This window comes from Maylandia zebra, linkage group LG1, assembly GCF_041146795.1.
Source record: "Maylandia zebra isolate NMK-2024a linkage group LG1, Mzebra_GT3a, whole genome shotgun sequence".
Lineage (NCBI taxonomy): Eukaryota > Metazoa > Chordata > Actinopteri > Cichliformes > Cichlidae > Maylandia > Maylandia zebra.
Window position 1 is genome coordinate 31223598 of NC_135167.1, and position 25616 is coordinate 31249213.

Consider the following 25616-nt stretch of genomic DNA (forward strand, 5'->3'; position numbering starts at 1 on the left):
CACTTGATGAAAGCTAACGTGTGGTTTCCCGATTGTTAGGGACAAATACAGTCACATGGCAGGATGCTGTAAAAGGACCAAACTTCAGTCGGGAAAACAACTGAGATAATCGATTCGCAATAGAGGCTAGTCATTAATATACTGCTGCATGGGCTGGGCTGTAGTTACATCGTAAGGTTTTAAAAACTGAGCTTTAAAATGATTAGTGGTGATAAAAAAACACATCAAAAAGGTAGTGATCACCACCTTGTTTTAGGGGCTTGTTCAGATTAAACAGAACAAAATACAAAGCATTAAAACATGTCAAAAAAGCAACAGCTTTAATAAACGCAGAGAAGTTGGACCCGGAAACAGAGTTCATACGTCATCAATTAAAAACCGGATAGCTGATGTTTATGAGTTATCCTGGTAGTTGCAATGCATTTAGAGTAAAGGCCTGTAAATATTTTACTGTAGTAAGATCATTGTTACCACTTCAAGATAGTTGGACTGGATTTCAGCTAGTGAAGATAGGACACTAACTGTGGATTCACAATGTGAAACTGATGGTTTTCATTTTCACATTTTCATTCATTCTAGTGTCTACATGAGTAAATAAATCAAAAGGCAACATTGTGTCCGAAAGTGCATCTGTGGAAGTCAGAGGTCATGAGTCTCGTGTACCCAACCATGTGGTGAAAGATATCTCAGGGAGAAGGTTTTTACATCACATATCATTAAACGTTAATTAGTAAAGTGGGCTTCAGGGACCTTGCTTCCCATCTGGCTGTCTCTCACATACCTTGTCCTTCACATTTCGTTGAGAAGATGAAAGTAGGAATGGCTCCCACATCAGCGCAGGACTGCAAGTGTATTAATAATGCAATTTGTGTTAACGACAGAACATCTGCCCCAGGTTGCTGTATGGTTAGCCACAGGTGCACCAGCTGTCTTTTACCATTTATCCTCCTAATCACTTCAGCTGACGTCAGAGTTTAAATCGTGAGAAGGAAGCATCATGTTCTTTTTATTAAAAGTTAATTAAACGGGACATTTTATTTTCCTGTTTAAATCAAAGACAAAACTTTTCTTTCTCCACCAGTTTCTTCATTTACTCCCTTCAGAAAAACTGGTTTTACACCAGATTGATTCCCAGATATAAAAGTACAAGGCATGAAAAATAAGATATAAATGGAAAAAAAAATCAAATACATGCAGCAAAAAGCTCCAAGGAACACAAAATTATTAATATTAACTACATTTATTATGAATATTAAATACTAACTAATGTAGAAGAGCTTTCCTCCCAAACTCCTCTACAATTTGGGAAGAAGATAATGGAGGGTATAAGGATTTTTTAGATCACACAAGCAAACACACATACATATGAGTGTGGGGATCCTGTGATAAAAGGCTGAAACACCCACTATAAGCTCGGTGGGTGACATCACTAAATGGCCATCATCATCATCAAAAAAGCAATCCTCCAATTCCACCTATTACAGTAAGTGCTATTAAGCAAACACAGTGCGGAAAATCACTCTCCTGCTTACAGAACCCAAGTTTACTTTCTTGAAATTGTTGTTTTTGCTCAAACATCAGTCCACACTCAAACCTATACTTCTATAAGGACATAAGGCAAATGATTGCTGAAGGCAGGAGGCTAGAACCAGCTTCTTTGCTGGTATTAGCGTTGTTTTTTAAATGCATAAATGACCATTGGGTCTTTTCAGTGGATGTATTCTAAAGCAGCGGTCCCCAACCTCCGGGTCGTGAGAATTGAGGCTCAGGTGTTAAATTTATGGTTTTCATCTGTATTTTTGTTTTGATTGCTTTTATCAGTTTCCCTGGGTCTTTTTACCATGTGTTATGAATACATCTTATTTTTTTTTGGTACCGGTACAGGTTTTATTTTGTTGAATTTATCCGCAACACCTTAAAGGCCAGCCCTTGAAATATTGTTGGACATAAACCGGTCCGTGGCGCAAAAAAGGTTGGGGACCGCTGTTCCAAAGTAACTGGCTAGTTCGACATTGGTCATCTGTCTCAGGTGCTGAAAGTGCTATGTTCCTATTGCAAATCCCACCTATAAACCATCACTGAAATGCATAAACAAACGTTACAATTCCTGTTAAAGAATGGAGGGTATATGTTGGCTACTTACCCAGCGTGTCAGTCGATCCCTGCAATTCAAAGAGAAAGCAGAATATGAGTCAATGTCAGGATACAAACACCAGCTGTGTTGAGAACTGTGTCTTAAGGATGAATTAAAGAAAGCAAAACTCTTATTCTGTCTAAAAATGGAACTTCTATCTCAGTGTACTTTAAGCGATTCTCCTGTTAAAGTTTCCTTTGCAGCGTGAAGAACAGGCTCTTCTCGCTTCGCTTTGCTGCGTCTCTCCTCCGTTAGTGTTGCTTCATCAGCGGAGACACTGTTCTCTCCACCTAGTGCACACTGGGCCTACAACCAGCACAGTGTCTCATCATGTTGAGCAAAATGGACACAGGAGTATCTAAAGGCTTATCACTTGCATTGTATTACCCAGAATTCCTTTTGCCTATGTTATGCTCATCTCTCTTGCTCCTGATCCACATTTGGCATGGCTGGATGGTCATTTTGCCAGAGGAGAATTGGAAGAGATTGTGTGCAGCCCCTTCAGTATGCTCTCCCTCCGAGCCTCTGGATATTTCAGCGGAGCAGGGAAGCAGCTAGGCAACAGTCTATGAGAGAGGTAATTGGTTCCTGGTGATGAGATGAATTGACATTCATTTGGCCACAGTGCTGTTTTTATTTCCCCGTCTGCGCCCTCCGACGAACGCAGAAGCCAAATCGGGCCAGCGTTGAAGCTGAAATGCCTCGGCTATTTCTCGAATAAATATCAGCATGTGTTTTAAATGGAAGTCAAATTGAGACGGGATTGTCCATCCAGAGTGAAGGAGAGTGGCTTCTCCTCACACACACTTTGATGGGTATCTCTTACCATCGTGCTTGAGCGCATCCGAGCATTCCTTGCCTCCAGACGCAGCGAAGAGAAAAGAACACATCCTCCAGAACTGACAGGGTTTATTCTTTTTACTGTCAGAGCTATTTGTAAAACAACTATTCTTTGGTGGCAATTCTTTAAATATTAAAAAGTGAGGTTCTAGTTCCTTACTTTTTTCTTTTTTTCGAAGCTGGAAATCTCTGCCAGAAGCTTTTACTCTGTGAAAAATCAAACGCAGGTAACACCAAAATAGACTGACAGCTTCTCTGGGGTTTATGGATGCGGATATTCATGCGGTGAGGGGGCTGCAGGGTGGAGGGGTGGATGGGGAGGAGTAACAAACATTTCAAACATCACCTTCACGGCGTGGCATAGTGGCCCCGCCGTGCACGCTCCCCGTCAAGCGCAGCCGCCGTCGCACCGTGCTGCACGTTTGCGGCTCTATCGCAAAAATTCATTAACAAAGCGGAGCCGAGACGAAACAGGCGCCTTTTTTTTCTGCCTCATCGGTAAGATTCAAACTGAGCGTGAGTTACGTAAGCGCTGCTAAATTTATCAATGCTCATTTTATGCAAAGCCTGAGCTCCCAGGCGCAGACTGTGTGATGTTCAGAATGGGAGAAAGGCTTTTGTTTCCCCTGCAAGCCATCTGATTTCTATTTCCGTGTCTGAAAAACAAGATTTTAAAAAGGTCATGCTAATTTTAGCCGTGTTTTCGTGAAGGAGAAGGGAGATGCTTTTCTTTTTCGTTCAAACGCAAGAGACAATCAAAGCAGACTTCAGTCAGATTACAGCTGAGGTTACAGCGCAGAAGATTACAGTCTCGGGTGAATGGCAGGCACATGCTACTTCTCCATATGCTGCTTTCTTCTGTCACTCTCGCTCCTCTTCAGTGTGTGAGAAAGAGACGGAGAGGAGGACTGACAGTGTGTTTTTCCGGGGTGTACCTCAGTGGAAAGAGTGTGCAGGAGTCTCTCAGTGTCTGTTTCATTCACAGTGAAGTCTAAAACTGAAGTGGTGATTTCCAGATCTCACGCAGGATCTTTGTACTTGAACAAGGCAGCTTTCGTGCTTTTTGAAACTCTGTCTGCCTCCTTCGTACACGCTTCTGACGACCTCCACTGGAAGCATTAACTCATTAAGCTGTATGCTTAACCCCTGCACTTTAATCCTCATCCTGACCTAAATTTAATCCTATTTCTGCCAGTTGGCAGGTTATTTTCCTTTTTTCTCCCCACTGCTTCAAACCTTTTTTTTTATGTTCGTAAGTCTTCCATCATTTAAATCCACTTATCATGCTCAATACACTGCACACAGGAAGTCTTTCACAGGAGTAAAGTGGAGCTCAACTTGTGATGGCAGTGAAGCCACTGGCATTTTGATCTGTGACATCTTTAAACTCTTTTAATAACACAGTAAATGGTAAATGGCCTGTATGTGTATAGCGCTTTACTTAGTCCCTATGGACCCTGAAGCACTTTACACTACATTCAGTCATCCACACATTCACACACTGGCGAGCTACATTGTAGCCACAGCTGCCCTGGGGCGCACTGACAGAGGCGAGGCTGCCGGACACTGGCGCCACCGGGCCCTCTGACCACCACCAGTAGGCAACGGGTGAAGTGTCTTGCCCAAGGACACAACGACCGAGACTGTCGGAGCTGGGGCTCGAACCGGCAACCTTCCAATTACAAGACGAACTGCCACGATCCCCCGATAAGTACTAAGTACTAACACTTCATTTTCATGTCAAAACACTCACCGTCCCCTTTTACAGAAAAGTTAAAAACAATAAGAATAAACAAAAATGCCCATCAAGTCAATAAAACAAATTTCCAATATGTAAAGTCAGAGGATTTATGTGACGGTGGAACACGGTCAGGAAATGAAAATGTTTTGGAAATGGAGAGAGACTCAGTAGCATGAATGTTTGGCTCTAGACCCCATGGTAGTGAAACGGGGGGGGGGGGGGGGGGGGGGGGGGTGACATGGAGAGAAGATGGAGACCTGAGAGTACGAGTGGGTGCGTTGACATGCAGCAGTTCACAAAGGTATTTAGCTAGAAGCCAGTGGAGCTGGTGAAGGTCAGGTGTGGAATCAGAGTTCTGGACCAACTAAAGTTTATGTATGAAAAGCATCAAATGCTCTGGGGTCTCTTCAACCTCTTCAATCTACAAACATCATCACTGCATCTTACACTGTCAGCAACGCCAGTACTCAAAACTGGAACCTTCATATGATGCTTCTACTCAGCCACTGTCCTATCATTTTCTTCACTTATTTTAAAATGTTATTTTATATATTCATTTATATATGTTTTATTAAAAACCTCAAATAAAACATTAAGGGTAACAGACATGCAAGGAAAATAAATGCATTCATATACCTTGATCAAGAAGTATTAGTGCATCTTGTGCAATTTGATTTTGAAATCTCACAGCAAAGAATAAATCTAAACCATTGAAACACGATGAAAGGACAAATAGTTTTATCTCTGGCATTAATAACATAAAATGACCTTTTACAGAAGGGTTTGACTTCAGTAAAGTTTATCAAGGACGGAATGATAAAACAGAATAAAATAGTCTTTATTCTGTCAGTATTTATAGATGACATGCAGTGCTCTATTACTCACTGAAACCTGTATACATAGATTACATTCATACAGTTCTAACAAGCTTCAGTATGACCACCTTTATTCTTCAACACAGCTTGAACTCTGTTAGACAAGCTTTCATATCTTTTCTTTAAGTAGTAGGAATGGTTCATAGAATAGAATAGTTCAGGAATAGTTCTCTGGGCTTCTTGAAGGACAATCAATGCTCTTCTTTTGATGTTGGCTGCCTTTTGTTACAATTTCTGTCAACATGATCCCACACTGCTTCAAGGACTGGGCTCTGGGGAGGCCAATCCGTGATCCCAGTTTTCCACTGTGTGTTTTTCTATTGTATTAGGTTTTCCTGGATTTAATTTCCAGTTTCAGATGCTGTTCATCCACTGTATATAGTTTTTTTAGGCCCACCACTTCTTTTATCCTCCACTTGTCTGGTTTTCTTTCTTTTTTTGAGGGCACACAGTAGACCATGCTGAGATACTCTAAGAGTTCAGCAGATAGCTCATGGAAATCATCTTGACACTGTAAAAATATAATCAAAGGCTGTTATATCTGGCATTCTTCTAACTTAAAACTGGGTACAAATTATATGGACTAATCTTGTCTCAAATGAATGAAGACGGATATGTTTATATCAGATTGCTAGTAGCAAAGTTTAACAAAAGATTGGAGATTTAAACTTGTTTCTTTAAGTTTTCTTAGACACAGGACAGATTTATGCCTTGAGTTAGTCGCCTTTTTATGATTGAATGATTCAGTCCAGGTATAACAATTGGACTGAAAATGAATTAAAAAGAAAAAGAAAAACTTAAAAAAAGTGATGGGTGTGTAATAGTATGATGGAACCAATTCCATGAAGCTCCCGGCGTGAAGTTTTTGTGCTGATGTTAATGTCACAGGAAGTTTTGGACCCCTGCAGGCAGGAGAGCATTGACAACCTTTATAGACTATGCACCTCAGCACTCAGTGGCATTGTTCTTAATGTTTACATGATCTGCCACTTCATGGCTGAGTAGCTGTGCTTCCTAAACAATAACACCACTTAGAGCTGATGGTAGAATACGACTGGTTGCAATGATGGCGTCCAATTACAGCACCATGCTCAAATTCAGTGAGCTCTTTAGACTGACCCATTCTTTCACAGAAGGTTGTAAAGGCAGCCTGCATGGCTGGGATGCTGGATTTTATATACCTGTTGTAATGAGACTGAAAACACCCAATACCTTTATGCACATAGTCTACAGCTTTGACACACTAACAAATTTTTAATACTCCATAATAATCCATTTTCTTAGACGCTCAATGAATTCACAGGGGTGCTGGAGCCTGTCGCAGCTGTCACAGGGTGCAATGTGGGATACACCCTGGAGAGGTTTGCCATCCATCATGGGGAAGTCTGAATTCTAAGGAATCCAGATCCAACAGGTCTCAAGCAGCCAGTCCTTAGAACTGCCAAAGTCCTAAAGAATATTTTAAAATTCACTGTCAGTTGTTGAATGGCCTAAGAAAGATTTCTAGAGTTGAAATCAAAGTATGTAGTTTTAATGTTATATTTTTAGGTTACAGTGCCAGTGATGGCATTTTTGTACAAATATTTATAAATGTTACCACCAAACACCATAATCATACTTAACTCTTCAAGGCACTTGGGATTTGTCACAGTTCGATACCAACCCTTCAGTAAATGTTACTGTTGTTGACATTTTTTGTCCTCTCACCTTCGTGCATGGTTGCATTGAAATCCCACACAGCACAAAAGGAAACGCCTTCCTCACGCTCCCCTCAACAATTCAGTGACTCACCTCCCGTTTATGAAGCCTGCATCGACCCTGATAGTACTACAGCTGAGTTTCACATATGAAACTGTCCCCGTTTCCCTTCGGCTCGGCTGATCTGTGCATTTCATATGATTCAGAGCATCACGGATCATTAAGCATTTGCAACACGATCAGCGTTCCCACGTTCAAAATGGTGGAGGGGAGCTGTTTAGCGAGGAGCCGCTGGATCCTGATCAAGCCTCTATGCTAGGGATATGTTTTCGCTACAGACCACACTGCCTGTTACCATGACAACAAACAGAAATTTCTCTTCTCTCACACACACATTTAACCCGAGTGCTTTTCAACACTGCAACCATCCTCCCCTCTCTTCCTCTCTCTCCCCCGGAGTTGCTACCCACTTCTCTGCTCCCAGCATCTCCAGAGTTTGGGGAATACACTTCAATTGATCTCCTGCAGACGAGCGGAGCGAGACCGGTCACGTGACTAATTCAGATGTCAGCGACATCACTGCCTCGTTTCTTCTCGCTTTTCAGGCACGATCGTTTTGGGCGCAAACTACAGCGGAGCCTGTGCAACCTGAAGCAGAATGAATTGAGCTAACAAACACGGTGAAGCGACGAGGCGCTTAGTGTCGACCCGGCTGTGCGACCGGGTCAGGCCCACTCAGGAGATCCGCCTGGCCTCCAGTGAAAAATACAGTCCCAGTCACCTGTTTTGACCTCTTCCACCACATGAGTAGAGAAAACATTTTGTTGTTGTTGTCTCCACATAGAAATAGACTCTCCTCGGGCTTGGAGACAGCAGAGAGGATACTCTAACATGCTGTGAGAGGACAGTCCTACTGAGCACAGATCCCAGAGCAGCACTGGGCCTTTGACCTTTGACTTTCATAAACTTTTACATTTTAAAATGCTGGATAAAGAGAAACCAGACAGTGTCCCCTTTATTTTAGCGCCTTGAGCTGTGAAACACGTTTGGATTGACTTTACACGTAAAGCAGATTAACCACACTGCTCCTGACAACCTGAACTGTGTTTTCCTCTCACTTTGTATGCCGAATGACGTGAAACCTAACAAGCTGCTTAAGCATCTCGACTTCAAAGCAGCTGTTGGGCTGTGAGATAAATCCAATGGAAATCGCTGATGGTTTGATGTGTGTTGGTTGAGTGGGGTTGCACCGCTCGCCTGTCTTCCACCTCTGTTTTTCCTCCCAAACTCCCTGAAAATTGGTTACACCGTAGTTAGTCAGGATGTCTGCATTTGTGGACTTTATATTGATCTATAGGCTCACGGACACATACATCTGTCTAGATCTTTCTGTATCTATTTCTTGTTCTTAGACTATTTGCCTCAAAAAATGTACCTCTGTCACGCACAACTAAATACAGAAACGCTGTAAAATGCAACATTTATCCCTGACAACATTGAACATTGTCATTGAATGCCAAATTTAATAAATTGAGAGTGAAAGGACTATGCCAGGGGAGTAAGTGCAAGGTCAATGCCACTGGATCTAAGTGCAGAAGCTGGTAAATGTTCCCCTGGGGAGGTCACTGGCCTGAGTCACGCTGTATTTGTCTGGCAGAAGGCCGACTGGCATTTTCTGGATGTAAAAGAACAGTTTGTCCATAGCAGCAAGAACAATTGTTGCTGACAACTTTTCCGTCCTCAGCTACGGTGACGGCAGCGGCGTTTGTAAAGGAGCAAGCAGGTACCATTTGGGTGATTGGGTTTCAGGGGCCACAAGCATGAGGCAGGCAGGTGGTATTGGGTTTCTGTGCTGAGGGGAAATTGTGAACGCCAAATTCGCTGGCATGATCATATGAGAGCAACCTTCTGCCATGTGCTGATATATTGTTCCCTGTCAGGTGTCGTCTTACGGCTCTGAGAGATGGGTTCTCCTGGAAGAGAGACGTGTCGAGCGTGAAGCCCAAACAGTGCTGTGCCACCACTCTGACTCTGCAAGTTGTGTTCAGGAGGCTTCTGCTGTGTAACACAAATATACTGATGTGTGTGTGTGTGGTATACATATATATATATATATAGATATCTATCTATCTATATAGATATAGATATCTATCTATATATATAGATATAGATATATATAGATATAGATATATAGATATATAGATATAGATATATCTATATCTATATCTATATATCTATATCTATATATATCTATATCTATATAAATATATAGATATAGATATATATAGATATATATCTATATCTATATATATATATTAGTGCTGTCAATAGATTAAAAAAAATTAACTAACTAATCTCACAATTTTCTGTTATTAATTGCGATTAATCTCAATTACTTTATTAATAGCCTGGCTCCAATTACATTTTTTTATTCTTTATATTTTAAGTAATTATCGTTGTTCACCGAAGTCCAGTGGTCTCCGGTGAGAGCGACATTCCTTACTTGCACAAGCTTGCTGGACTGCTGAGCCCTCTGGTCCCCATACAAAGTGTGCAGTCTCGACACAATGGTTCCTCTCGAGGGCAGATTGTAACACTCATCTCCTGATGCAGCACGAATGACTTCTCTCAGTCCATCATCTTCTACTATGCTAACTGGTCGGCAGTTTTTAGCTATCCAAACAACCAAGGAATTGGTTACCTTTTCTCTCACATTTTTTTGTTATTCGTCCACAAGCACCATACTCCTGAAGCGTAGACTGGCGAGGTCCCGTAGAGGTGGATTCAGTTGGGTGTTTTGCTCTCAGGTGATACGCCAGTGATGAACTGCTTCTGTGGTACTTGAATTCAGCGTTGCAAATTGTGCATCTTACTCTCGTTTTGTCCAACAAGCCATCAGGCAACTTCTTAAAGAGAAACTTTCCACCCAAAAGTCCGCCCTCGTCCATGCTTGCGTGTGTTAGCTAGTGTTAGCTAGATAGTAGCATGGTGTCACTTCTTTTTCTTCTTCTAATCATTTCTGTCAGGCCAAACGCCAGCATAGCACACTGTTGCCCCCTCCTCCAGAGGTGCTCATGAATTTAAAGGTCTTAGATTACAGGAAATTAATAAAAAAACAAAATCAGCGTTAAATTTTTTTAATGCACTAAACATTTCGCGTTGATCTTAACAATTAACGCGATAATTTTGACAGCACTAATATATATATATATATATATATATATATATATATATATATATATATATATATATATATATATATTAGGGGTGCAACGATATTCGTATCGATATTGAACCGTTCGATACAGTGCTTTCGGTTCGGTACGCATATGTATCGAACAATACAACATTTGTAATTTATTTTATCAATTTTCCTTCTGACGATGCTGTCTGTGTTGAGCGCTCAGTGAATCTGTGTTCGACTACTCCGCCTAGGCTGCACTGTCGAGTGCAGATCCACTGAGCGCTCAACACAGACAGCATAGTCAGAAGGAAGAGCGCAGGGCACCTCCCCCACCCTCATTCAGATCTGGCGTTTGGAATTATTTTGGTTTTCATGTGACGTATGACCCTGAAGGTAAGCGAGTCATGGACTAAAGTAAAACAGTATGTTGGATGTGCCATGCAATGCTCAATTACATTGGTGGGAACTAGTGTGTTAGCGCAGTTAGCTCGTTAACGTGTTGGCCGTCTAGCCCCATGCACGGGGCGATCGGCGGTAGCTCGTTAACGGAGATTTGCCGTGTTGTGGCGTTAAGGTCATTTCAACGAGATCAACCTGAAAGCACTAGTGGGAACACGACGAATATGACTGCACATTTACGCCGACATCATCCTAGTGCAAAGACAAGTGGAAGCAGACAAAAAAAAGCAAGCATGCTACTAACTTTAGCCGAGTCATTTAGACAGCTGTTAGCACATGATTCTCCTTATGCTGCTGAGAATATAGCCCGGAAGAAGCGGATAGTATAGCTTTTATTTTGGAAAGAGCCATTTCTCTGTAATAAACTCTCTTTTCCAAAGATGAGTGATTCCTCAATCAGATACAGGGCTTGCAATATCACTAGCCCGACGTCCCGGAGCTAGCGATTTTTTTCAGTCCGGCTACCAAAATCTATCTCTGCCCTGCCCGTCGGGCTATTGTAGGAAAAATATATGTCAATGCTTTTGCATTCTTTCAGAAATGTAGCTGGGTAATTATGTCATTGGCATCGGTGAGCCACTGTCAATATGTGACATATTGAAGTCGCGTTTGAATTTGCGCTTGTTTTTTTGCTTTCACTTTGCAATCGTGCGAACTGTGTATAGAGAGCGACAGCACTGATCTGCGAGTGATGATAATTTGTGCACCAATTCCTCTGACATCGTCTTATTAATCGTTAGCTTACTATGCAAACATGACAAGTGAAATCTCCCGCAGCAAGCTTAAACATGTGAGAGGTTGGTCGCGCAGAGAATCGCTGAGCTTATGTGAGTGCGTGTGTAAAAGCATTTCAGTTCTGCTGAGCCAAATAAGACAGGTCAGGGTGAAGAAGTGACAGCCAAAGAAAAGCTTACCACAAAACGGAGAAGTTATGACAAATCAGACTATAAGGCAAAAAGAAAGTGCAGCTTTATGGTTTCATGGACAAAAGAATTTCTGTGGCTGCAATATGACGAGCTAAATAACCAGGGCTGCACATAAGTGGTCCGCAGGTGCGCATTCGCTGTCAAAATAAAAAACACGCACAAGGGTTAGGGTTAAATTTAAAAACTGTACTTTTGAGTTAAAATATATATTTATAATTTTAATAAATGACAAATTAAAAATGCATGAACATTTTTTTGTATCGAAAAAATATCGAACCGTGACACCAAAGTATCGAACCGAACCGAACCGTGAATTTTGTGTATCGTTGCACCCCTAATACATATATATATATATATATATATATATATATATATATATATATATATATATACATATATACATATATATATATATATATATATATATATATATATATATATAAAAACCACCCAGCACATTCCTGCGGGGGGTTTATCCTTCAAGCTCGGGTCCTCTACCAGAGGCCTGGGAGCTTGAGGGTCCTGCGCAGTATCTTAGCTGTTCCCAGGACTGCGCTCTTCTGGACAGAGATCTCCGATGTTATTCCCGGGATCTGCTGGAGCCACTCGCCTAGCTTGGGAGTCACCGCACCTAGTGCTCCGAGTGCTATATATATATATATATATATATATATATATATATATATATATATATATATATATATATATTAGGGGTGCAACGATACACAAAATTCACGGTTCGGTTCGATACTTTGGTGTCACGGTTCGATATTTTTTCGATACAAAAAATGTTCATGCATTTTTAATTTGTCATTTATTAAAATTATAAATATATATTTTAACTCAAAAGTACAGTTTTTAAATTTAACCCTAACCCTTGTGCGTGTTTTTTATTTTGACAGCGAATGCGCACCTGCGGACCACTTATGTGCAGCCCTGGTTATTTAGCTCGTCATATTGCAGCCACAGAAATTCTTTTGTCCATGAAACCATAAAGCTGCACTTTCTTTTTGCCTTATAGTCTGATTTGTCATAACTTCTCCGTTTTGTGGTAAGCTTTTCTTTGGCTGTCACTTCTTCACCCCGACCTGTCTTATTTGGCTCAGCAGAACTGAAATGCTTTTACACACGCACTCACATAAGCTCAGCGATTCTCTGCGCGATCAACCTCTCACATGTTTAAGCTGCGGGAGATTTCACTTGTCATGTTTGCATAGTAAGCTAACGATTAATAAGACGATGTCAGAGGAATTGGTGCACAAATTATCATCACTCACAGATCAGTGCTGTCGCTCTCTATACACAGTTCGCACGATTGCAAAGTGAAAGCAAAAAAACAAGCGCAAATTCAAACGCGACTTCAATATGTCACATATTGACAGTGGCTCACCGATGCCAATGACATAATTACCCAGCTACATTTCTGAAAGAATGCAAAAGCATTGACATATATTTTTCCTTCCTACAATAGCCCGACGGGCAGGGAAGAGATAGATTTTGGTAGCCCGACTGAAAAAAATCGCTAGCTCCGGGACGTCGGGCTAGCGATATTGCAAGCCCTGTATCTGATTGAGGAATCACTCATCTTTGGAAAAGAGAGTTTATTACAGAGAAATGGCTCTTTCCAAAATAAAAGCTATACTATCCGCTTCTTCTGGGCTATATTCTCAGCAGCATAAGGAGAATCATGTGCTAACAGCTGTCTAAATGACTCGGCTAAAGTTAGTAGCATGCTTGTTGTTTTTGTCTTTGCACTAGGATGATGTCGGCGTAAATGTGCAGTCATATTCGTCGTGTTCCCACTAGTGCTTTCAGGTTAATCTCGTTGAAATGACCTTAACGCCACAACACGGCAAATCTCCGTTAACGAGCTACCGCCGATCGCTCCGTGCATGGGGCTAGACGGCCAACACGTTAACGAGCTAACTGCGCTAACACACTAGTTAGTATTTAGTATTTATTTATTTATTGTCATTGTCAAGAACAATGAAATTGCGTTTGGGGCTTCCATACAACCCAAAAAAAAACAAACCACCAATGTAATTGAGCATTGCATGGCACATCCAACATACTGTTTTACTTTAGTCCATGACTCGCTTACCTTCAGGGTCATACGTCACATGAAAACCAAAATAATTCCAAACGCCAGATCTGAATGAGGTTCAATGCCTGTTGCAAGGAGAGCTTAACTTCTGTCTCGCTAGCTTGCCCTGCGCTCTTCCTTCTGACTATGCTGTCTGTGTTGAGCGCTCAGTGGATCTGCGCTCGACAGTGCAGCCTAGGCGGAGTAGTCGAACACAGATTCACTGAGCGCTCAACACAGACAGCATCGTCAGAAGGAAAATTGATAAAATAAATTACAAATGTTGTATTGTTCGATACATATGCGTACTGAACCGAAAGCACTGTATCGAACGGTTCAATATCGATACGAATATCGTTGCACCCCTAATATATATATATATATATATATATATATATATATATATATATATATATATATATATATATATATATATATATATGTAGATATAGATATAGATATAGATATAGATATATATATAGATACATATAGTTTTAGAATTTACTACAAGCTCCTGTGCACATTGCTTTAAAAATTGCCTTTTTAAATCGGGTAATTCTTTTGGATACACCTTTTATATAAATGTGACTGTGATAGCCTCATCTGGGATCTATCATGCTACATCTAGGACTGAATTCAAAGTCCTGTTTGTTACTCTTTATAAACTTAGGCATACCTTAAAGACCTCACAGCACCACATTATCCAAAAGCTAACTTGTTGTTGCCAAAGTTTTAGAAGGTAGAATGGGAGCCTTTTTCATGTGGATCCAGCTCCCAGTTTTGACTCTGGTGATAGACACCCTCATTGAGTTCAAAATGAGGCTTTAAGCATTGATTTTCCTATCGAGCTTAAAGTTACCACTGAAGCTGGTGACCCTGAACCATCCCTTTATTTATCCTGCTCGGGCAGGTGGAGGTAGGGGTATCTCCCATGATGCACAGAGTATTTCTCCTCCGCTCTCATGGGTTTCACCTCCCGTGCATTTATATGCTGCTATAAATGACTCAAAGTTACGACATACAGTCGTAACTTTGAGTCTTCTCTCCCCCACAGTTTGTGCTTCGTCCTGTTTGTGGGCTCTCTTTGCTCTTCTTTTCTCTCATCTCTTTCCCCCCTCATTCCTCAGCTGGCTGTGGCAGATGGCTGCCCCTCACTGAGCCTCGTTCTGCTGGAGGTTTTCTCCCAGTTCAAGGGAGTTTTTTTTTTCCTTTTCTCCCGACTGCTGCCAAGTACTTGCACAAAGTGGATTGATTGTTTTCTGTCTTTACCTTACACCTTGAGATAACTTCTATTGTGCTATGAGTGCTACGCAAATAAAATGAATGGAACCAACTGTATAACTGTGCAGCAGTGAGCTTCCTTTGCAAGCTCTTTGTTCAAGAAAGAAAAAGTGAGCAAACACAGTGGATAAAACATTCTGCATCACCGCTTCTTCAGGTTCACTCACAGCAAGGAGGCAGCCATCTGAACGAGTTGGTCTGGATGTTTGTTAGTTGCATTGTGTGTGTGTGTGTGTGTGTGTGTGTGTGTGTGTGTGTGTGTGTGTGTGTGTGTGTGTGTGCAGGCACCCTCCTGTAGACCTTGTCTCGTTTTTTCGGGAACAGCTGTAAAGGGTGAGCTACTATATATATCCTCGACACTGGTCTAATTTTCCTCTCTTTGAGCTGAACCCACAGTCATACATCCACCTTTCAGGGTTGCTGTCATCCACAACAAATGACAAACTCTCTTAGCTCCTCAAACATTTGTAGGGCATTAAAAAAATTCAAAATAATGTCAAGCATTTGTTAAATTTTCCCCTGACAGGCACTGGAAACGAATAGTTTCCATCCCAGCGCAACCACTGCGAGGAGGCCGAGCACGTACCCGCCCGCAGCACGTCCATCAGCAGCTTGATGGATGAACTGGTGTTTGTCCAAGAGTCTAGTAATTGCACCACAACGGAGCCATTTGAAATATTTAAGCAGCGTTGAACACGAATGGCTCGGGCATCCAGTTTCAAAAGCAACCACCGTAAACGGCCACTGTGGGTGAAAATGTTCTGTCACTGTGATACCCGGCCCCTGCTGACAGAGCTGATTCTGACTGAGCCGCACGAGTGATGTGCGCACACATGTCCCAGCAGTTCAGCCAACAGCAAACAAAACACTGTGAGAAAACAGGCAGGGAGGGAGATGTGCTGATGTTAGCAGATTAGCCAAAGTAGGCGATTGCATGACAATGTGTAGTTAAAAAAACAACAACAAAAGAACCCCCATAATGACAGGATAGTTTAAAGTTTGACGTAAATGGTTTCTGTTTCTAAGTGTTTAATATTCATGTCTTGCAGTGTTGTAATCTCGCTGCTTTTTGCTGCGGTGCTGAAGAAATGCTACCTAACCACAAAAAAATGAGCCCACTTCACTTCAGTCCATCTGGCTCACTTAGAATCACATATGGGAAGACAATGACATCTACAAAGCTCGAAAAAGTACCCACACCATCCCTGTTGCTCACGTACAAAGTCTTAAATGCATGTGTACCGATTACCTGATACGCACAGATCCCATTGCATGCCCACGTGGAGTTTTAAGACAAATTTCATGCTGCCAGCTTCCAGATCCACAAATGTGAGCTGCGTTCACGTGTAAAAGTGGAACACCTGGGCTTTAAAAGCAGGCATTTCGTCATATAATAGATAGAACAGCTCAACACCCCTCTACTAGGAAATACAGATTTAATAATTAAAAGCATTAAACTGTAGCCTGAAGGTTAATATATAGGTTAAATAAACTGTTATTACACCCATTTGTCATTAGGCTTAACATTAACATTAGCCTGCTATTATCAGAGAATGGTAATATTGTTATAATATTACACTTCTTTTCCCAAAATATACAGAGATTAGTTAGCATATATTCCCTCCAGAGGATCGACAGTGATACACAATTATGCTGTTCTGTCACCTGTGCGCTGACGCCCAGATGGCCCAGTTTTGTGCAAATCTTAGCACTTCTGGATTATATCGTACGCATTTGCTTTTGAGGCATATTTCTCTCCATAATCACACAGCATAAGAAAACTGTAGCTGTATCGCACATCCACCGCAGTCCTCAAATTCACTCAGCTGCTTGCGAGGACACAAATGCCTGAGTCAGTTGGAACGGACATTAAATGGTCCTTAACCTGCCAGCTCCCTGGTACAAAGTCCTATAATGTCTGATTGAGCCCATAGAGCGGGTAATTGTCTGGGCATTAGGTGCTGCCTCCTGCATCCAAGCTGAATCAAAAGAAAAAGAAAGAAAAAGTATTACTTGCACTCACAGACCATCTCCTGCTGTGTGAGAAAGGGCAAACACTCACAAGGCCCCAATCTGATTCTCTTCACACTGTCCTGGTTAAAGTACTTTTGAGGAAGATCAAGTCCATCACCATCCATGCCATCAGTTACAGGCTTGTACATCTGCTCTATGGGTGCACCAAAATGTATAGGATAGAAGACTGAAATACGCCTTGTTATATTTGTAAGTAATGAAGATTAAAGATTAGACTAGAGTAGCTATTCATACTGAGTATTTATAGAGGCAAGAAAACGCGTCAGCCTGCAAGCAAACATGCAGGATTTCTAAGATTACTGTAGACCCGCCTTCAGATGAGGTTTGTCTATGACAGCAAAATGATGAGCAGCATACTTCTGTTTTCTGGATTTTTATTGAATATATTATATTTTTCTTTAATCAACATTGCACATATTCCATTTCAATCACATCTCATATTGCTGTCTACAAAATGTTATGAATGTAGAAAATCCAGAATTTGGAAGGCTTACCCCCAAAAAAACTAATCAAAAAAAAAAAATAATAATTATAAATAAAACAAAGAAGAAAACAAAACAGGACAATTAAGGTCAGAAAGTGACAAGCTCCAAAGATACAGAGAGAGAGAGTGAAGGAGAAAGAGAGGCGCACCCTCAGGAAAGGAATACAAACATACCTTGGATTAGGATGCATATTTCTCAAAACAAAGCATCATGCAGAATAAAAGCAAGGCTGGCCAAAACTCACATGGATATTTCTCAACACCTGAACTGTAGAAATATTTTACATATTCATGAATAACTACTGCCAGTTTCTCTGCACTGATCAATGATGATTATCCCTCCTTTGTAAACTCAACCCCCTAAACAAAAAACAGAATCGCCATCATTGTCATCATCACACTGCAGCAGCAGAGCAGCAAGCATGTAGAAACACCTCTCGTGGCTGCACGTAGACGGCGTTTCCACTGCGAGTGAGGCGATCGTGCGAATCATCGAGACTAATAGTAGATATGCTGGATTGTGACCGCCGTTACTTGTAGCTGACCAATCTGCACCAGCTTGCATAGACGCCTGATTATCCTGGTTTTGAACCCCGTCTCTGTCCTGTCAAATTCTCTCCTGGAGTAATGATCAGAAACAACTGTCACGTCGGTTTCACAGGTTAAGAGTTTCTGACCTAATTGCAAAGTGCTAAATTAGAAATGTTGTGCATAAAGAATGCCCGTTTGCTTGAAAGTGATACTCCCACATGCTCACTGTTTCTTGGCCTGTAAATGTGAAGGTTTGCTTTGGGGGGGAATTGTGCAGTGCCCCACATGCAGTCTGTTCATGACAAAATTATTGGCTACAGTAATTGGTCTGCATACTGTAGGTAAAAGGACACATACTAATTATCTTTCTGTGCTGGGCGCGTCCCGAAAAACAGCACGTTTCATCTTTATGACCGTCTGCGGGCTTTTAAATCATACTTTGGATGCGAGGATTACGGCAGGCCCAGAGAAGCTAACGCTCCGTAATTAACCAAAACATGCAAATAGACGAAACACAATTAAACGAAGCAATCATCTTCACCACATTCAGTGCGCACGTGCAACTGGACAGAATAAAGAAGCGGGCGCTTTGCATCAGAGTGCGTTTTCTGCATTTGCAGCACATTTACTGCCGGACCTGTCGATGACGGCAATTTTCCCATTTTTGGCTTTGTCTAAATGTTGCAAACGTGTTGCGGAATTGATGGAAACGTTTAGTTTGTTTGCTTGTGTTTTGTCTAATTTCACGCGTTCGAATGCGTTTTACTGAGACATGACACACAGAGCATTTATCACAGAGCGAGGGGGGGAATTACACAATGTTCCAAAAAAATTGTCTTGTTTTCCATTAGGGCTGCAACTATTTAGTCATTCGTCATTTGTTAACTGGTGCAATTTCCCTCAGAATCCAGAAGAACTCAGATTCTCAGTCTGACATTTGGGATATGATAAAAGCATCATGGCCTGAATTTGGATAAGCTAGAACCTGTTTTCCATCAACAACCGAAGAGATAAGTCCACACTTAATAAAAAAAAGTCATATGTCTTGTACTTTGATGAAAGATGGTTGAGCCCTGTAATCTCTGTCTAGAGAAACGCAGCAAGGATATCACTGGTTTGTGGTAGAGTTACATGTATGACCAGTTATAGTTGCTTCTGTATTAACTACTAAAGGTGCTTCCAATTCCAACGTAATACTCGTGGTCATGTGGTCATCCTCGCTGTAAACCCAGTAATCTGACCTTTGTGCTTACATTAGCTGTATTTCCAACAGACACAAACAAATTATGCAAAGCTTTTTTTGTTTTATTTGTCTCATATCTCAGACCGGTTTCTAAATATATGGATGCGGACAGGTAAACACTGCGTTCATTGAATTTGCAGCACGAAAACACTTCACAGCAAAAGCAAACTGCGTCACCGCTCAACAGTTCTGCAGCGCTCCTCACAGGGCACCTTGTTTATAAGGAGATTAAGACATAAAACGAGTTTCTGCTGTTATCTAATGCTGTGGATATTACAATAAACACTCGGGCTTTTATCCTCATAATAATGCAGCGCTTTTATTTATGTACAGTATGTGTCGGCGGGATGTAATATCCAAACCGAGCCGCATGGAAGCATCTGCAGTGCTTTCCGGGTGCAATGTGAAGATATCAGGCTCAGTCGGTTTGTCCTTTCAAGATATCTGGAGACAAAAAGAGGGTTTTAAATTTGAATCAAATTCAGTGTATGAAGAGTAAATTCAGTCTTAAAGGCAAAACTGACATTTTTGTTTCACTGAGCAGGGTCTTGGTTTTCGGGTTGGTTTTTAATAACTGTGATGCTCTGTGAAATGCTCTGTCATTGTGGAGCCCAAATGTACGAAGAAACTGAAACCTGGACTAAATTCAAAGGCTGGCTGAACATGAGGATGTAATTTCGACGGTTTTGGATCAACGCTGAAAAACCATAAGAAACTTTTTTCTCAGCTAAATCTGAACCGTCTTGTTTGTCTTGGCTTTAGAAACCAATCGGTGATTTCTTTCAGTGAGTAAATCCTTTGTTATTGACTAAAGGAGGCATTCATCTTAAAACTTAATCTTGCTCGGTTGCACAGAGACGGAAGAGTCTCGCAGGTGTTTAGGCCTCAGAAATACGTGAGCTTCGACAGAAAAGCACTTTCTCACAATGTGGGCGCTTACGTAAGAGGTCTTATTAATCTAAAACTCAGTCCCAACAATTGTTTTCTTTTGTTTGAGTCTAGTTCTTTTCTTTGATGTGTTGAGTTCAAAACTGATCTGAGCGACTCTGGTCAGCAGTTGTGTGAGCTACTCTCTCTGGCATTCAGAAATGTTTTACATGTAGCGTTGGTGAGTTTTCTAGCTCCAAGGCAATTGTAATTAAAATGTTCTCCTCTCACCTCGTCCTGTGTGTTATCTAATGTCCCCACACAAACTGTTGGTAACCTCCCCAGCAGCTTTGTAAAATCTGCTCATTTGCCGTGCTGAATCACAACAAATTATCACTGCAGTTATTACCGCAGGTCACTTTAGCGTCCTTAGGAATGCCTAGCAGTGCAAAGTTTAAAGAAGTGATGCAGCTGTTTGCTCACGACAGGACCTGGATGATGAGGCTGGATAATCTGAGGACCTTTCTGTTTAGTGTACACGTCCATGATTTTCTGCTTCAAAGGCTGAAATTCCGCCTTGGTAATCTTCTGTCTTTGTATGTGACATTTTTCTTGGTTTCCTTCTGAGTATTTAGTTTAGAGCATATATAACTCAGTGCTGTGCATCAGTGCAGCTCGACACAATTGTCAAGTCTAACCAAATAAATTATTTTAATTCATAGATTGAGGAAATGGGTTACAGAGTGCCCAGATTTCCTCCAGCCTCCTTTGGTGCTTATTTGCTCTGCTTGATTGAATGCGGTGGCCTGCGGGATCAATTGGCAGGCTGATCATGTTCTTTTTCTGTCTACTAACCTGTGGGAATATTACTCTTTGGCTTTTGTGGTAACACCAAGCTGTAGCTAATTAATTTGTCCCTCATAAATATATCAGTGTCACACAGCTTCTGGTCATCACTGGCAGTTGGTGCGATAGTATCTGGGATAGCTGCGTCTCAGATATCTGAACACCCCGTGAGCTAATGTTCAGCTTCAAATGCTTGTGCTGGCCTCTCCTGACGCTCCCTGGGCCTCTCCGGGTTTGGAACATCTTGTGCTTCAGGCACATAATCTGACAAGATCAGTGTAATGAGATTACTTCTGAAAATATATTTTTGGACATCAGTCACAATTTTGATTTAATCTACCTGTGAAAGAAATAGCTCAACATTTTTGGGTAATAAGTTTTCCGTCCTTCTAGCTGGGGAAAGACAGACTGTCTGTACAGTTGATAAGTACCTAGGAGCCGGTTTTAGCTTAAACTCTGCGTATAATGAATTGTTGTTTTAATTATCAAAGAAAAATGTGATAGCTCCAAAGCTTTGTGCCTGTGTGCTAAATAGCCAAATCATTTGTTATATTGTTTCATAAACATTTTAATTTCATTCATTTAATTTCCCTTAATAATTTCTACATTTGTCAACATTTTTTTTCCAGTTTTACGTTAACGTGATTTTTAAAGAAACATGCAAATTGTAGCTAAAAGAAACAATGCGCCAACTGTAAAATCTGGGCTAACAGCAGTGTTTAAAACAACAACTTTAGCTGATAGATGATAGGAGGTGCTGATATGATTTTTGTCATTTAGTCCTCTGCTGTGCAAAAGTCAAGAAGAATATTGTTTTAAAGAATTTCCACCCTTCATGACACTACTGCTGAACATTTATCCAGCAAAAAATAACCAATTTACATCACAGAAAATCATGTTTCTGTCAATATGAGTCGACAATAACAATCGGCACACACTAACATTGGACGTATATGTGATGCAGCATGCAAAAAGCCGGTCAAAGATACGGACCATGAATCCCAGCAACGACGCAATCAAGAACAACTGGACTTCATGAATATTTCAAATATTTATTGTAGCGTCACTGCTTGCAAATGCTTCTTAAAGCTATGCCCCCAAAATACAGTTTAACAGTTTGTGATGCATAAACTGCAAATAAACACCTCGTCCAGCCAACGTTTTAGCCATGACGCGAAACCCCCTGCTCAGCGCAGACACAACGCCCAAGGGTGTGACTTTCACATCGTTAGCCTACAGTGATCAATGGTTTCGCATGATGCTAGCACAGATTTTATCAGAAGTTAACAAATGTGCTACAACTGACTATTAATTTTCATTCTTACTATATTGCAATAACTCCAACGCACAGTCTGACATCTTCAAATTACAATCTCATCATAAAAGGTAGATAAATGAAACCAGTTTGCTGTCACATGCTGCATCACATATGTGTGTGTGTGTGCATCCTTAGCTACAATTGGATGTGTGATTGCTCCTTTTGGATCACCTTTTTCCCCTCCTTTCTTTCACACATTTGTTGTTATGCAACTTTTTAAAGTGACAGTCCCTAACCTCTGCTACTGTGCACTGGTGTTCTTGGTTAAACTGCTGGTATCCCTCCTCACAATGATAAAGTAAACTGACGAAAAAACCCCCACATCTTTTCTATAAAGAGTACCCCAAATAAACCACTGACATCTGTTTTTAAAATATTGTGGCTATAGGGTGATTTAAAAAAAAAAAAAGAAGAAGAAAAGAATTTGACACCAAGGAAATTTTTTAACATTCAGTAAACATCTTTTGTAAGGGTCACTATATTGAGGTAATTACAGATATGAATTTTCAGAAAAAGAGCACACATGAGAACTTGGAAGATAAGATGAAGGACACAAGCTTTCATGTGCCATTAAAGCAAATAGTGTATGTAAAGGGTGCTTTTTAAAGGAAAACAATGTCTTCATTAAAATATATTTATATATGTATGTATGTGATATGATTTACTACTACTGGCATGTCAGTGGACATTTCTAATCCTTGTATTCACAGGCAACTTTGCAGATCTAAGAGCGGTAACAAATGCCAGCGCCCCTCTCACAAAGCTGCACAAATGACATCAGTAACCTCATGTCTCAATATGCCAAATAAATAGGTAAGTGGATTTTCAATGGGAGTTTTGTTAAAAAGACAAAAGAAGAAAAAGGAACAAATGAAATAAAGAAGTACACTGAAGAATGTTGGAGCAGCATTCGCAACAATATGAAGAAAGTGAAACGGACAAACTGAACACAGAGGATTATGGTGGATGGTCATAACAGTCAAAGAAAGTGAAAAGTCTCAAATTACTCTATCTGCGAAACACATCTTAGGACACACAAGTAGAAACGTCTGGTATTTACATTTTTTTTCCTATTCAGTGTGCATCTATGTCACAACATTTTCCAGAAGTCCACAACATACAGTAAATTCAGGGTTTCACCTTTGGTTAATGTAATTATCAAGGCTAGGTTTAAAAAAATATAGAACACACGTCCATGTTACTTTTGCATACAGGTAAATTCAAAGTGAAAACATATCAACAAAGCAGCTGGTCAGCTCTAAATTTGCATCGGAGAAAAGAAACGTAAGGTATTTCGTCTTTACGTCAATGATTCTCGAGCAGTGAGAGCCCGGCGAGTTTCGTCTGCTGTGATAGAAAGTGAGTGTGGCTGATATTTATGATGGGTGTTTATGTGCCTGACATCTTTGCTTTAGTGTAAGTGGATCTTAATGTAAGAGGATAATCTTCTGATGTATTTCAGTGTGTTGCATTGAGCCAGTCAATATATGTCTCGTATTTCTCTCCCAACCCTATACACTTTCCGGACGAGGATTTCCATGTGTTATGACACAATGTGTCGTAGATCGTTATTTAATTTTTTTTTTGCCAACAGATAAGCGAGCAACTCAGGCCAGCCTTGTGTGGTTGACAATATGAAACGAGATTTCTTTTTTTTTTTTAAAAAGTCATACTGCTGGCCGCACAGAAGCAGAGCAAACTCACCATTTAGTAACCTATGACACCTACGAAGCCGACCCAACTAAAACATGTCGACGTTACGACCAAACATTATCTCTATCATATTAAAATATTCACATCTGTTCCTTACAAGACACTTTTTTCACATGTAAATAAAACATCTGTATTTTTGAACAAGTCTTCTTAGTTATCTTCACTTCATACATCTTTACATGTGTAGTAATTAAGGCAATCATTTTGGGCCGCGACTCACTCACACACTAACTCCAGTCTCAGCCTTCGAGGGTTTGTTTACTGATACCATACAGCAGCTCTCTCCTCCAATTGTCCAAACGCCAAGTGTCATCCGGTTGTTGCTTTTCAGTGTCCGCTTGTGCTCAAGATGACCTGTCACAACGTTTTGCTTGTTCTCTGTGATTTCCAGAGATGCGGGGTGCAGGGATACTCCCTCTCCCTGTAACTGGCAGCGCTGCAACAAAGAGAGAAACAGGAAATCTATAATCATGCTTGACGAAACGGCACCCTCAAGATGGAGCAATTTGCCCAAACACCAAGCTGATATTGTGCATATTTTCCTTTCCCACCCAAAAGTTGGGCAAGATGCACTCACTACAGATAAACATCAGGGTCATTAAGCAGCAGCTCCTTCTGAAGCACTTTGGCAGGGGATACGTCTGAGCTTTGTATAAGACCACATGGGGGTTTAGTTACATAAATAAACCATTTGTTATACACCCCTTAACATGCTTACGTTCATTTATCCTTCAGTAGCTTAAGCACTTAAAACAGTTTATTCTGTCTGCCAGTATCATATTCATCCAATGACAGGGGGTTCTGATTTATTGAACTGATACAGTTTATTTACACTGAGTGAAATAACCAGTGGTTTTGTTTTTTGTTTTTTTTAATGCTGCACCGTCCCATCAAACCGGGGAAGCCCTAATGTCACAGCACTAGACACACCCATTGTTGTTTGGGTGTACAACTTTTGATAACATCATCCTGCTGGAGAAGGAGACGCACAGATAAGTCCCATCCACACAAGCGCATGACTCGCCTCTGACTTTCAGTTACATACTGTAAACGTTACCTCGTCAATTCCTGCTGCTAGCAAAACAGGCAGGGCTCGCTCAAACAGGGCAAAGGTTATGTACGCTGAGAAGATGAAAAATCAAGCCTTTCATCAGCAAAACTGTGGCCAATCATAACACTTGTGCATGTCTGCGTGTATGTCCAAATGTCAAGGTTTAGGCTAAGCATTTTAAAAGTATGCAACTTGTGAAAGCTGTAGATAGTGTTATTGCTCCTGGGTGCCTCCTGGGTGAGGTATGGAAATGTCTCGCCGGGAGGAGGCCCCGGGGAAGATCCAGGAGACGCCGGAGAGATTATATC

The 25616-nt window shown here is 41.0% G+C and overlaps 1 protein-coding gene across 2 annotated transcripts in view; it reads right to left on the reverse strand.

Moving 5' to 3' along the window:
• kcna4 (potassium voltage-gated channel, shaker-related subfamily, member 4) overlaps positions 1 to 25616 on the reverse strand; it is a 144477-nt gene that overhangs the window by 70207 nt on the left and 48654 nt on the right. Inside the window, exon 3 of one of the 2 annotated variants that reach the window (XM_004558041.3) lies at positions 2144 to 2162. The gene's annotated coding sequence lies outside the window, so the exon portion shown is untranslated. Of the gene's footprint in view, positions 1 to 2143; positions 2163 to 17618; positions 24694 to 25616 lie in introns of those variants that run through there. The other variant, XM_004558040.3, reaches the window with a different exon arrangement.